The following is a 12,385-nucleotide window of genomic DNA, read 5'->3' as shown; positions in this document are numbered from 1 at the left end:
CTTAAAAACGTTGTTACACAAAAACGTACACGCGAATGCGTGATAACAATATAGTGCGTTCGCGTACTGCAAAATATAGGCGTTTAGTGCATTACGATTGAATGAAAACTCACTGTTTCGATCGTAAGGTTTATTCTGATGGGCGCGTTTCGGTTTATTATATTATTATTACGCGACCCGGATTGTGCGAAGTAGCAATAACGTTAAGACGGGAAACGACCCACACCGGGGACGAAGGTCGAGGCCGCCGGAGATGTGCTCCATCCTATAACGTCTTCCTTTTCCTGTTTCTTTCGCCGAAAAAAAACTTTCAAACGCTTTTATTCAATAGTATGTATGTACACTGTACGACCTAAACTCGTACATATCATACGCGTTTACAGTTCGAGAGTCGCGCGTTTACGCCGAATTTGATTACGTGAAATTATTTACTGCGACATAATATTATAATTATTAATATTGTAAATTTGCTCGTCCGTAGATATAATAATATTATATCGTTTGTGCCGCACACGGTATAATACAGTTGGTGTTGTTGAAGCAAAAGGCTGTTCGAATTTAATTAACGTCGTTGATATACGACCATAATAATAATAATAATAATCACGTTTTTTTCCGCCTAAATATTATAATCCTGTCGATTATATTTTTCAAGCTCGTTTAGAGGTGCGCGACAGCGAAATGTGTTTTATATAATTTATTAAAAATCCAAATAAACACCTTCTGTAAACTTTTGTTTGTGCTTCGGGTTTTTTTTTATATATACATATATTTATATCAAACGCGGAATGAAATCCTGAAATCGTTTTGAATTTTTATGTTTTAATAAAACGTTTATCATAAACGGTTTGTTGTAAAACGAGGCGGGTCGTCAACGGTTGTGCATAAAAATTGGTGAAAAAAAAATAACACAATAATAATACGGTTTACATGGAAGCGTATAATATAATCCAAGTCGACTTCTGAGACGACGATAAAAACCAGTCGTTTCAATGTTTCACATTGATGCATACACGGTGTGCACAAACGAATTGGTAGACCGCGGGCCGGTTATTATTTTAATGACGGAATTAATCGGATGATCGCGCGGCAGCATTGGTGATTATGGGGTGGGGTGGGAGGGAGTGAGGCAGTCGAGCCTCTGGGCGATAAGCGTGCACGCGCGTGAGCCGAAATCATCGTTTTTGGACATGATATTATTTTTTCTCGTTCTTCTGCAGCGCGTGGTATGCCGTCCAGAAAAGCCGCCCGAAAAATCTTTGGCGATCGTGTGATACTAATAATACTAATAAGTCTCGGTAATAGGTAGTTTGAAGACGCTCGACGATTCTTTCAAGGTGAAAAAAAAATAAAGATTATCGTAAAAATACGGCGTTCGATACGTTATGTCCGGGGTTGGTAGTATTTTGTGGTCGTATATTTTTATTCATAATATCGTCAAACTCTCGCAGAGTGCACTTCTGGTGCCGCCCTCTGGTGGACGACTTTGTCGTAACGAGAAAATTGGTCGGTGCAGATGGCGTACCTATCGCGTAGTCTTACTGTACTGTGGCGGGTGGTGAGAGGGGCGAACGAATGCGGAAAACGGAACGGCCGATAACGTCAAGAGTAGTCGTTTTATTTTATTTTTATTATTATTATTTTTCCCGTCCGATCGTTTCCCGTGTGGAACGACCGACAACGGGTAAACACGCAACTCGTTTTCTTCGTCATCGTCGTCGTCGTCAAGAGGTTCTTTTTTTTATTACTATTTATTTATTTATTTGTTTTCGTTTGTATTCGTCCGCGCTCGGAAGTAAGTAATAAAACGTAATATATTGTGTCGCGTTCACCACCGCCCAGACCGGTCTAATGTTATCATTATTGTCATCATTATGTTATTATCATCGTTATTATTATCGTGATGGTTTACGGCCGTGACGACGGCGCGTTGTATAGGCAATAATATGGACATGTACCCGCGGATAATATAATATCATCGCGATGTATATATGCGTAGCACTAGCTAGTCAAAGGTTTTGCAGTCAATTGTGAGGATCTTTTTTTTCACATGCGTAGGTATCGATATTGTTGACAACGAGTTTTCCGTCATAGGCAAATCCGTGACCCGGTCGAAATGTTACAGTGCGCTGGACGTATTCTATATAATAGTAGAAAATATTATTATAATATCATATTCTTCGTACACAGCACATAATAATCCGATCGGGTGGACAGAATTTGATACGCATCTCAGTTCAGCTTCCAGTCTTATATGTCCCTGCATCTATCATATTATAACCTAACTTTCTTGCTCTGTCGCCGCAGATTTTAAAACTGCAGATATTATACGTATGTACAATAGGTATATATGCATAATATTTTATTGCACCGCACTTGGGTCACATTGTATTTCATTGAAGTTCCGCTGGAAATCAAATATCCTAAGGTAACGCGACACCCGGACACTAGGAGATAGCTCGACGAAATCCGGAAAACCGGTTAGAAAATTAAATATTTAGACCAGAATGATGGCTTTCCAATAATGTATTATTATAAAATAGTTACAACTGCGGCAACGCTCGTCGGCAACCAGTCGAAAGGAACCATTGTTTAACCTGTTTTGTCGATGATTACAAGCATAATATATTGAAAAATGCACTGGTCGTTTATTGTTTCTTATTGGTAACACGTGGCCGACAGAGCAAAACTAGTTTTTTTTTTTATTTATTTTTTATTCTCATTCGGTATTGCCAGCCGTATATATTATATAGATAAAGCGAATCTCGAAACACGTGTCTCCGGCCTCCGCGTACGTAACAACTGAATTAGGTACTCGGTTAAAATATATAGTACCTATACGTACAACGACATCGCTGTGATACAATTGTGCGCGAAAAAATGAATTTAAAAATATTCATAAGTTCATTACCATATCACGTCGACTTGAAATGGACGTTACATACACTCTACTGCGATTATTAATATTTATATATAAGCCCACCGGTCCATAATCTGTTTAAAAATGTAAAATATATTTTATCATATTGTTTATACTTATGCAAAGGTATGTTTACTAAATCCCATAAACAATATAGCTGGAATTAAAAAAAAAAAAACAACAACAGTTAGGTATACGCGTATATAGTTAATAATAGAGATGAGAACGTTATAACAAAATATAGTTATATTTATATATATATTATTATTGACACGCAAATAGTTGCGTAAGTACCTGTATAATACGCGTATATATTTATACCTAAGTATATTCCATTGATCGTGGCCATAGAAATAATCGATTATGTCTCAATAAAACGCGTAAGACGGCGTGCAGTGTATAATCATTAACAAAACGACCGTGCAGTTCATATTATAAACGTAAAAGTGTACCTATAATATACTTGATATTCGGTAGATGAGGTATAGGTGGGTCGAGGGTGGTCTTTCCGTTTCGCTGTTATTGGGCATTAAGAGGAATAAGAAGAAAAAAAACCGAAACACTATATATAATCCCGTAAATCGGACCTCATAATATGTATACATATATGCTCGCCACCACGAAGAATTGTTTACTTTAGTGTACGGCAGTAAAGGGTATACCTGTAATACATATAACATAAATATAATACCTATTCATAAATATATATATATACTACTATTCACACACGAAAAAGTGCTACTAACTGCGGGGCGGACGGTATATATAAGCGTCGTATGTAACACCACATTATACAGGTGTATATTAAATAGTTAATTGCATTTTTATTATTCATTATTACGTCGTGCGACTGGTCGTAAACCATTCGCGGACGTATATATAGTTATTGTCGTCGAACATAATCTCTTTTTAATAATCGCCCGTTGATATTGCAGCGCACCTGTATATATAAATTATTATTATATTGTGTACACCTATGTGCCACGGCGGTGCAGTAGGTTATATAGGCAGACGATTACTATTATCGTTATTTTTTTTTCTCGATGGCAGTAAACGCGTATAAACATATTGTGATGCGCGGAGACACGCAATAAAACACGGTTTACGCATCAGACCATAATATATTATACGTTATGACCCTGCGCGGCAAGACGACACGGCGTGGTATATACCTACATAACGCACACGTGTATATTACAGTGTATATATATAGGTAGGTACACACGCGCGCGCGCGCGCGCACACACACACACACAATTATATCGCCTTTTAAATGAATATAAAAAAATAGTCTTGGGCGGCGGGCTCGTTGTGGACCGGCGGGAGCGGGAGAGGATGCCATGACGATAAAGCCGGCCATAAATCAAAATGGCCTCGCCATCTGGCGGCACTACGCGGGTCCCCGGCTGCGCGCGACTGCATATATTCCATCATGGCCGAACGGAGACCTTTTTTTTTTTTTTATCCACGAAACAAAAATATATAATAATAATAGTAATAATATACTGGCACATTCGGGCGGCGTATTATATTATGGCGAGCGGGCGCCCGTCGTCGACATGGTCCGCCGTGTCGGCCGTTGCCGTTTTTCTGATATCGGTGGCGGTGATGTTATTCGCAACGGTATACGTCTCGTTGATATAATATGTAATACACCTTATCAGTAAGCAGGTGTATCGGGAGGCTGTGCATAGTAATCATATGTATTGTGGACCGCCGTATATTAGCTGCGGCGATACGCTCGGGTCGTCGGATGTCTCGGTATAAACGGTTTCCGTCTTGTTAATTTCGACGAATAACGCGTTTCCGGGGGGGGATATAGAAAAAATGTTTCGCGCCGTAGTGCGCACACCCGTACACATCATCGTTAATATGGAAAGCTAGCGGCGGCCTGCGATGTTTGTATAAGTATTGTGCGGCATGACCGCACAACGTTACGCGAGTACACACGCAAAATGTATGTATATATTATCATAGCATAATATATTATGTATGTTTATAGTAATATTTATAATAGATACGTATGTGCGAGTCGAGGACGAGAGAAGTACAAAAAAAAACTCGGGTATAATTTTATATGTATATGTATAATATACATCAGATATTATATTTCTGTTGTTGGAGATGTAATATAAAGACGTTCGTCCGAGCGAATAATATAATATTATATTTATATGCGTATTACATAATATAATAGTATACGGTGCACTATCTGTAGCGCGCGAGTTGTGTTGTATATGCCGCACGGAGGATTTATTTTGCATAATACACGTGGAGGCGCCAGGGGAGAAGGGTTGTACGTCTATTGTTGTGTTTACGGGTGCAGTGCGCGCGCGTTTTCGAATGGGAAAGGGAAATCAGTCGCATAACTCTGCTGTCATCCACGCGCGTACGATTCACGCGCTGACTCCAAAAGTGTATACACACACACAGCAACGACGACGAAAATACGACGATAACAACAACAACAAAAACAATAATAATAATCATAATAATAATAATAATAATACCTACGTTTATAGTCTGTTTATGCGGTTTGTATATTATATAGGTACGCACTTGATATGCGGACATTCTCCGTGTCCCCGTTCAGTTGGTATACCTACCTCTATTATTTTAAGTTTGACATCGGCGTTGATGATATTTATTACATTATAATATTATATACTTTTCGAACATTTTTAATCTACGGCTAAATCTCGTTTACGAAAGCTGTTAGTTCGCTAAAATTCGACTGCGCTTGTATACTATATATAATATAATATTATAGTAGATATTATATTATATTATCGTCCTTGTCGGTCGCCGCAGCAGTATACGCGCGGTGTCTATCGATTTCTTTTGACATTGAATAAGTCTATACGTATAAAAAGAGGCGCCTATATATATATATACATTATACACACATTGTGATGTGTTTTGACTACACGTCTCGAGGGTTTGGCGGCGAGACGACTCGCGTGACACCGAAAGTATAACACTGTGTATCATAACGTATAGGTATAATATCTGATATGTTATGTAACCGAGACGAGTTTGAAGTACGTATAGTGTTAATATGATTGCTGCAATTTCATTCGTGCCCATACATTATATTTCTATAGTAGGCCCTCTGCAGCGTGGTACACATATTATAATATAATATATATTATATATACCGCATCTATAGGGCGCGCGGACGGCCGGGTCGACATCACTTGAGTGGGACACAATATAACTGTCGTTTTCGTCGTCTGCACGTCTAATATAAAAAGTACAATGTTATAAAAAAAATGATACTATGTGTGAGTTACATACACGTGTAGGTGACAGACGAAATACAATACAAAAAAACGTTTTAAATCCGTTATTCCGAAGCGATTGAGGATGTACTATAATATAAATAGGGTTCTCGAAAAATATTATGTTTAATATAAAAAAAAAATCTATCGGCTATCGTAATTTTCTTCTGTACTTTGTATTCGTGTATTTAATGTTTATGTCGACTTTTGAACGCCGATTGCTTTTCGACGATTCGTCGTAGTACATAATAATTATATAGCCATTGGTTGACCACACGCCCCAGCCGTATGAGCATCACACATAATAATATATAATAACAATAATTATTGTCTTATAGGTATTTATATTTAAGTATATTATTTAATATGTGTACGTAAACAAGAAGAAATGTAATCATTATATCGTGCAATGTTTTAAAAGCATGTATAATATTTAAAACCCGGCAACAAATGATGACATTATATAGGTAATCTTGGTTAAATTTATAATTATACGATACATCGCGTCCGCTTGCGTGTAATATCACGACGGACATCATAATAATATCGTCATTATATTATTATTATTTTTTCGGTTTTTTTTTTCACTTTTTTAAATGCACGTTAAAAACGAACGTGTATTTTTCGTCGGTCGCGTTATTAATATTCTTCTCGTTTATACTCTCGGTATGGTGTGTTTTTTTTCCACAGAGTATATAGTATACCAGTATATATATTATAGTAATAATATTCCATCGCGGCGGTGCTAGGCAGGAATATAATATATAATATTTAGGTATATATACGTATATAAACGTACACGCACATATTGTGAGAAAGTAACGTACAGGATCGGTAGTATATTCATATAAGAGTCATGTGACACGTGACGGTTTCAACGATTGCGTGTTTTTTTTATTTTGAGAGAAAAAAATGCATACATACGTATAAAAAAAAATTAAATTTACAAGCGAAACTGCTGCACGCGACCATATGACTAAAAGGCATATAGGTAGCTGCTGCTATCCGCTGCATGGTGCAGTATGTATATTATGTCAAGTATATAACTATATAAAGTATGTATAATATTGTATATATAAACATAGTAACCGGTATTAATGCGTGTACCGGATTTATGGGGCCGGAAGATTACAACCGTCTTCCTGTCTCCCGGTTCGCTGCTGCAACGCTGCAACAATGCATCAGGACGAGTGTGCGAACGTATAGTTTACTAGTCCCCTGGCGCGGGCGGCCCCGGGACGTGAGCGTGCGAGCGTGTAAGCCGCTCCTGCGGGATCCCGAAATTGAGGAATTGAGCTATTGGTCGTAAATAACTGCTGTATTATTGGATCCGGCTGCCTGGTGCCGTCCCTCGCTCCTTGTGTATATAATGCTGGCTGTGGCGAGTCCTGGCGAGCGTCGCGTTTTCTATCTCATACATCTTTGCGCATCCTTCTCACGCGTGGTCCAAATAGTCCTCCGGAATCCTAAATTATACATAACGTCATAATATAGTAATAATAATATACGAGTTCGCATATATATATATATATTATATAATGTATAAAGTTATTTGTATTTGCGCGTGTGTTCGTGAAAAGGGGAGAAAGCGCCCCCTTTCAGCCGGATCGTAAACCACGTACTTAACACGTATTCTGGATTAGACTGCGACGTAATATATATATATATATATATGCGTTCACACACATTTAGAACCTATATATCCTATTTTCGGGTCCGCTACATATCAACGCTAGCGAGTGGTCTTATATGTACCTAATATATCCTACCAAAAAGTGATAGGTTGGTCGTATTTCGTGTTGTCTTACTGTTTTAAAAAAAAAAAAAACCCAAAAGTATAAAAATTGTTAGCACGTTTTATATAAGGGTATATAAAATACATTTATATTGTGTAGGTAGTAATATGGTTAACAGGAGCATAACCACGGAACATTATATATTTACATTATTTATTTTTATTTGATATTAATATAGTTACCAAATCGATTTATCCTACGATTCCTACGAATATGTATATAACTCAATAGGTAGGTAGCTAATTTTATAACTACTATTAATTCCAAATTTCAATAAACTTTGAATAAATTATGCTTATATTGGTTTACAATTTTTTTTTTATATAATTTTTTCACATAACTTATTTTGTATTTGCTCGAAATTTCATCATAGGTTATTATTTACTAATGAATATTATAATATGCCATTATAAATGCAAACTTTTTAAAAACGCCTCCATATAATGTATAGTATAGTACCCATCATACTTATAAGACGCGAATAAAATAACGTCTAAGATATTTACGTATACCTACTAACAACAGATATATACCTTTAAATAGGTACTAAAAGTATGTAAAAATAATATCAAACGTATATAGTTGTATGTATATTATACATGAGTCATAGTAGGTAGTATACAAGTGTTTTTAACGCTAGAGTACTGTATATTATATACATATATATTTGCAAAAAAAAAAAGAATAGGAATGTTATTCAAATAAAATTGTTTCAACGGCTTTGCAAATGTTTTACCGTTCGGGCGAGGCATATAAGAATATTACAAACGCGGTTAGACATCGAGAATGTCGACTATGAAATACGTGTATATGTATATAATACGAATAATAAATACGTATGTGTTATATTATATAGGAATAGGATAAAATACGTGTACACGAATATGTCTTCGCACGTGGGCATTTGCTACTTGGTATAGAACGTGAAGAATAATTTTACATTTATTAAAAAAAAAGAAAAAAAGAACAAATTTTACCATTGAATTATGTCCTTTTCTCGTGCCCATTCCCCACATCCACCTCCGGGCTTTCCTTAACGCACACATATACGACAATATCTGTGCTTGTGTATTTCCACGCCGTACATAATGCGTACATAAAACATATAAATTTGGTCGCCTATACTGTTCATATATATATATATATAGAAGTAAAGAGGATATATTATGTTTATATATTTTATGTACGTTAGAGTTGGTGTACTTGTGTGTTTCCACGGCAATACGTTATAATCGTTGTCACATCGGCCGTTGATTTATTATGTTTTATAGCCCGTGACATTTAATAAAAAAAAAAAAAAAACGAAAATAAGTAAAAGAAACCTTGAGAGAGGGAAACGCGCACTCACACGCACACACACACACACACACATATATATATATATATAAATATAATACTCAAACCCGATCTCACTGGCTTATAACCCGCCCATCCCGCCTATACAAATTTCATTCCGAGTTCTCTCCGGCCGGCGCAGACATTAGTCTTTATTTTTATCGTATATATACATCTATACGGCGCGGCGACGGCAAACAGGCAACGTGTCGGAGTTGCCGGGTCTCCAAGGTTACATTGTAGATATTATTATACGCGCGCGCTTCTCGTATATACTTTCGTGTGCGTGTGTGTGTATATGTGTGTATTTGTGTTTGTGTGTATGTATGTGTGTGTGCATATTTGTACACTGTTGTGTGTGCCGGGTGTGTTTTTCGAAAAAATACATTTTTCAACCACTTGAACGATTTTTTAAGTGGCCGATCGACCGACCGACAATCGACCGCGCTCGATCGTCGTCTCGCCCGTAACTCGTATCCGCGCAGTATAGGTTAGGTATATGACGTGTTATGTGTACACATGATACGGTGTATATCCATCTCGCCCGCCGCACAGATGTACTTTGTCTGCTTAATGTCCGATCTCGAAAATCTACGGGAAAATCACGTTATGTATACGTAATCTCTGTGGTATTATTTGTTTTGTAACATACAAGTACGCGTGATACGAAATGTCGAGTAGATATATTCGAATACGGGCCATTGCAACATTGTCGCGCGAGACGACGAGTACACACTGTATATTTTACTGTATAATATAGGAGGTACTCTAGGACATATCGAGTATAGTCCTTTACGAATAGTACTACCACAAATTGTAAACATTATTGTGTCGTAACAATACCTTTTTTTCGAAACTTTTGCGGACATGAAGTTGTAAAACCACTTACCTTCGAAACGGTCAACAGTATATACGTCTCAATATATATAATACGATCGGTCAATAAAATATTGGCAATTTAACAATTTTCCTAATGCATTTTTAATAAAAACGGTCGTTTTTAAACCAGTTTTTAGCGATTACTGCGTATTGTAACGCGTTCCATGATCTATGAGTTTCTCCTTTTGGCAATATTCTAGCGTGGGTACAGATAATTCCGCTTTGTCATCGTTTCGATAACCTATAGATTGGTATTAATACATTCAATTATAAGTACAGCTGAACAGTTTCAATATGCATAATAGGTACGCGTAGATTTGAATTTTGCATTTTATATTTGAATACGTTAACTAGTTTTTTTTCCTGCGACATACTCCAAACATTGGTATACGATATACCTAACATCATAAATCAAAGCTATTCTATGCAAAACGATTGAATCCGTTTTTTTGGCTCAGCTTCGAACATATTTTTCAATTACGTATGCGGCGGCATCGTTATAATAATCATTATACAACCGTGAATAAATATTACACCGAATGCATATTATAAATGTGTTGAAAACAAACGTATAGCGTCTATCTTCGAGTCATTCGTGCGAGGACAGATGAAAATCGAATAGACCACCGCCAAGGAAACACGAAAACTAAAACGTGTAGACGTATATATAGTATACCTACTTTACACGTATATTAGTCGTATTATTATGCATCTAATTCGTTATACAATCATAAACGGTAATGTTAACCACGCGTTCGTTTACTAACGATTCGCATAGTATATATATATATATACGAACAATGAACATCTATATAATATAGTCCGCGAGTGGCACTCAAATTACATTTAATTACGATATAATATAATTAGCATAATTTATACCTATAATGTGCCCCATCTTTTGACGCGAGCAATAAATAAAACGTACGGATAGGTATTTTGATTATTTTTCGTTATGTATACTATTATATACCAATATAATGTACGGTCTACACGATATTGTTTTTAAACCGTTGACTGTCCGAGGACGTTTCGAACACGTATATTTTCTGGTTGAATTTATTACACGTTTTAAATAGCAATTAGTAACGGAATAAAATATTATATGCCACGGCGTTGCGACCGAGACGCGGCCATACATCCGCAGACCATTTTAATTATTTTCTATGACGTTACACTACGATATCGAAAACCATACGAAGGCGATGTATTAATAGTCCACCGTTTTCTTTCGACTGGTTGGTAGCATATTAACCATATTATATCGGTCCTATAATAACTTATCTCCTATACTATTAAGCGTACTATGTCTACCCGGGATCTGCTGCCAGTAATTAAGCGTTTTACCGTGCCCTATAAATACTGCAATGTATATAATTGTTTCACAATCTAATTTTTTAATCATTATCTCTTATTTTTTTACATGGCGGCACAATATTATCGTTGCATATAGAAGGGCTCTCGTATCGCGTCGTGTCCATAGCGTAGGTATATGAATAACCCTACCTACCAACCTACATATTATATAGATTAACGACAATTATGCGCATAAAACATTTGCATAATTTGACTATAAGTCAGACTGTTAATCACATTATTGTGTGTCACGACACTGCCCGTTACCTATACGTTAACGACAATCTTATGTATTTAACAGGTACAAGTGTATAACCGCGATATTGCACTCTTATTATTTGTATCCGTAACAAAACAAAATAAATCTACAAATTTCGTCTAGGTATATAAGTAAAGAGAAAAATCATTGAATTTAGTTAATTTCATATTAATTTAAATAAAACTGCATAATTCAAAAAAAATTCACATAAGAAATTTGATATATTTTTTAATGAAATTTGAGCGTCAATCTCGTTTTTTTAAATATGACACGTCTGGGACGTGTTTTGACATGATATCATATAATATTAAGATCACGGGACGGAAAACTGGAAGTAATAGAGACAGATTTCATCTGAATTGTGTGTCGAGACCTGAAGTGGCCGCGCCTCGCAGTGTATTCCGTGTCAAAATTCCTTCGTGATTAAGAACGAGTCACCTCTATTATGCTCTTTGTATAATATGATTGTGTACGACTTTACGTGTATTATATGTAGTATTCTTAGTAGCGAATTATATGCGTATATTAGTGCAGTTGCCAGCGAACCGCATTATATTAA

General features: G+C 36.3%; 1 protein-coding gene and 1 long non-coding RNA gene across 5 annotated transcripts in view; one reads left to right on the top strand and one right to left on the bottom strand.

Annotated features, from left to right (window-relative positions):
• Positions 1-12,385, top strand: part of LOC132921754 (homeotic protein ultrabithorax-like) — a 238,853-nt gene that overhangs the window by 42,381 nt on the left and 184,087 nt on the right.
• LOC132921756 (uncharacterized) overlaps positions 1-12,385 on the bottom strand; it is an 85,527-nt gene that overhangs the window by 39,392 nt on the left and 33,750 nt on the right. For all 4 annotated transcript variants that reach the window (XR_009660944.1, XR_009660940.1, XR_009660941.1 and 1 more), the window contains one exon: positions 7,309-7,667. This is a non-coding gene — a long non-coding RNA (uncharacterized LOC132921756). The remainder of the gene's footprint in view (positions 1-7,308; positions 7,668-12,385) is intronic.

Source organism: Rhopalosiphum padi, chromosome 2 (genome assembly GCF_020882245.1).
Source record: "Rhopalosiphum padi isolate XX-2018 chromosome 2, ASM2088224v1, whole genome shotgun sequence".
NCBI classification, from domain to species: Eukaryota; Metazoa; Arthropoda; class Insecta; order Hemiptera; family Aphididae; genus Rhopalosiphum; species Rhopalosiphum padi.
Note: the sequence above shows the minus strand (reverse complement) of the source record. Positions and strands in the feature narration are given on the sequence as shown.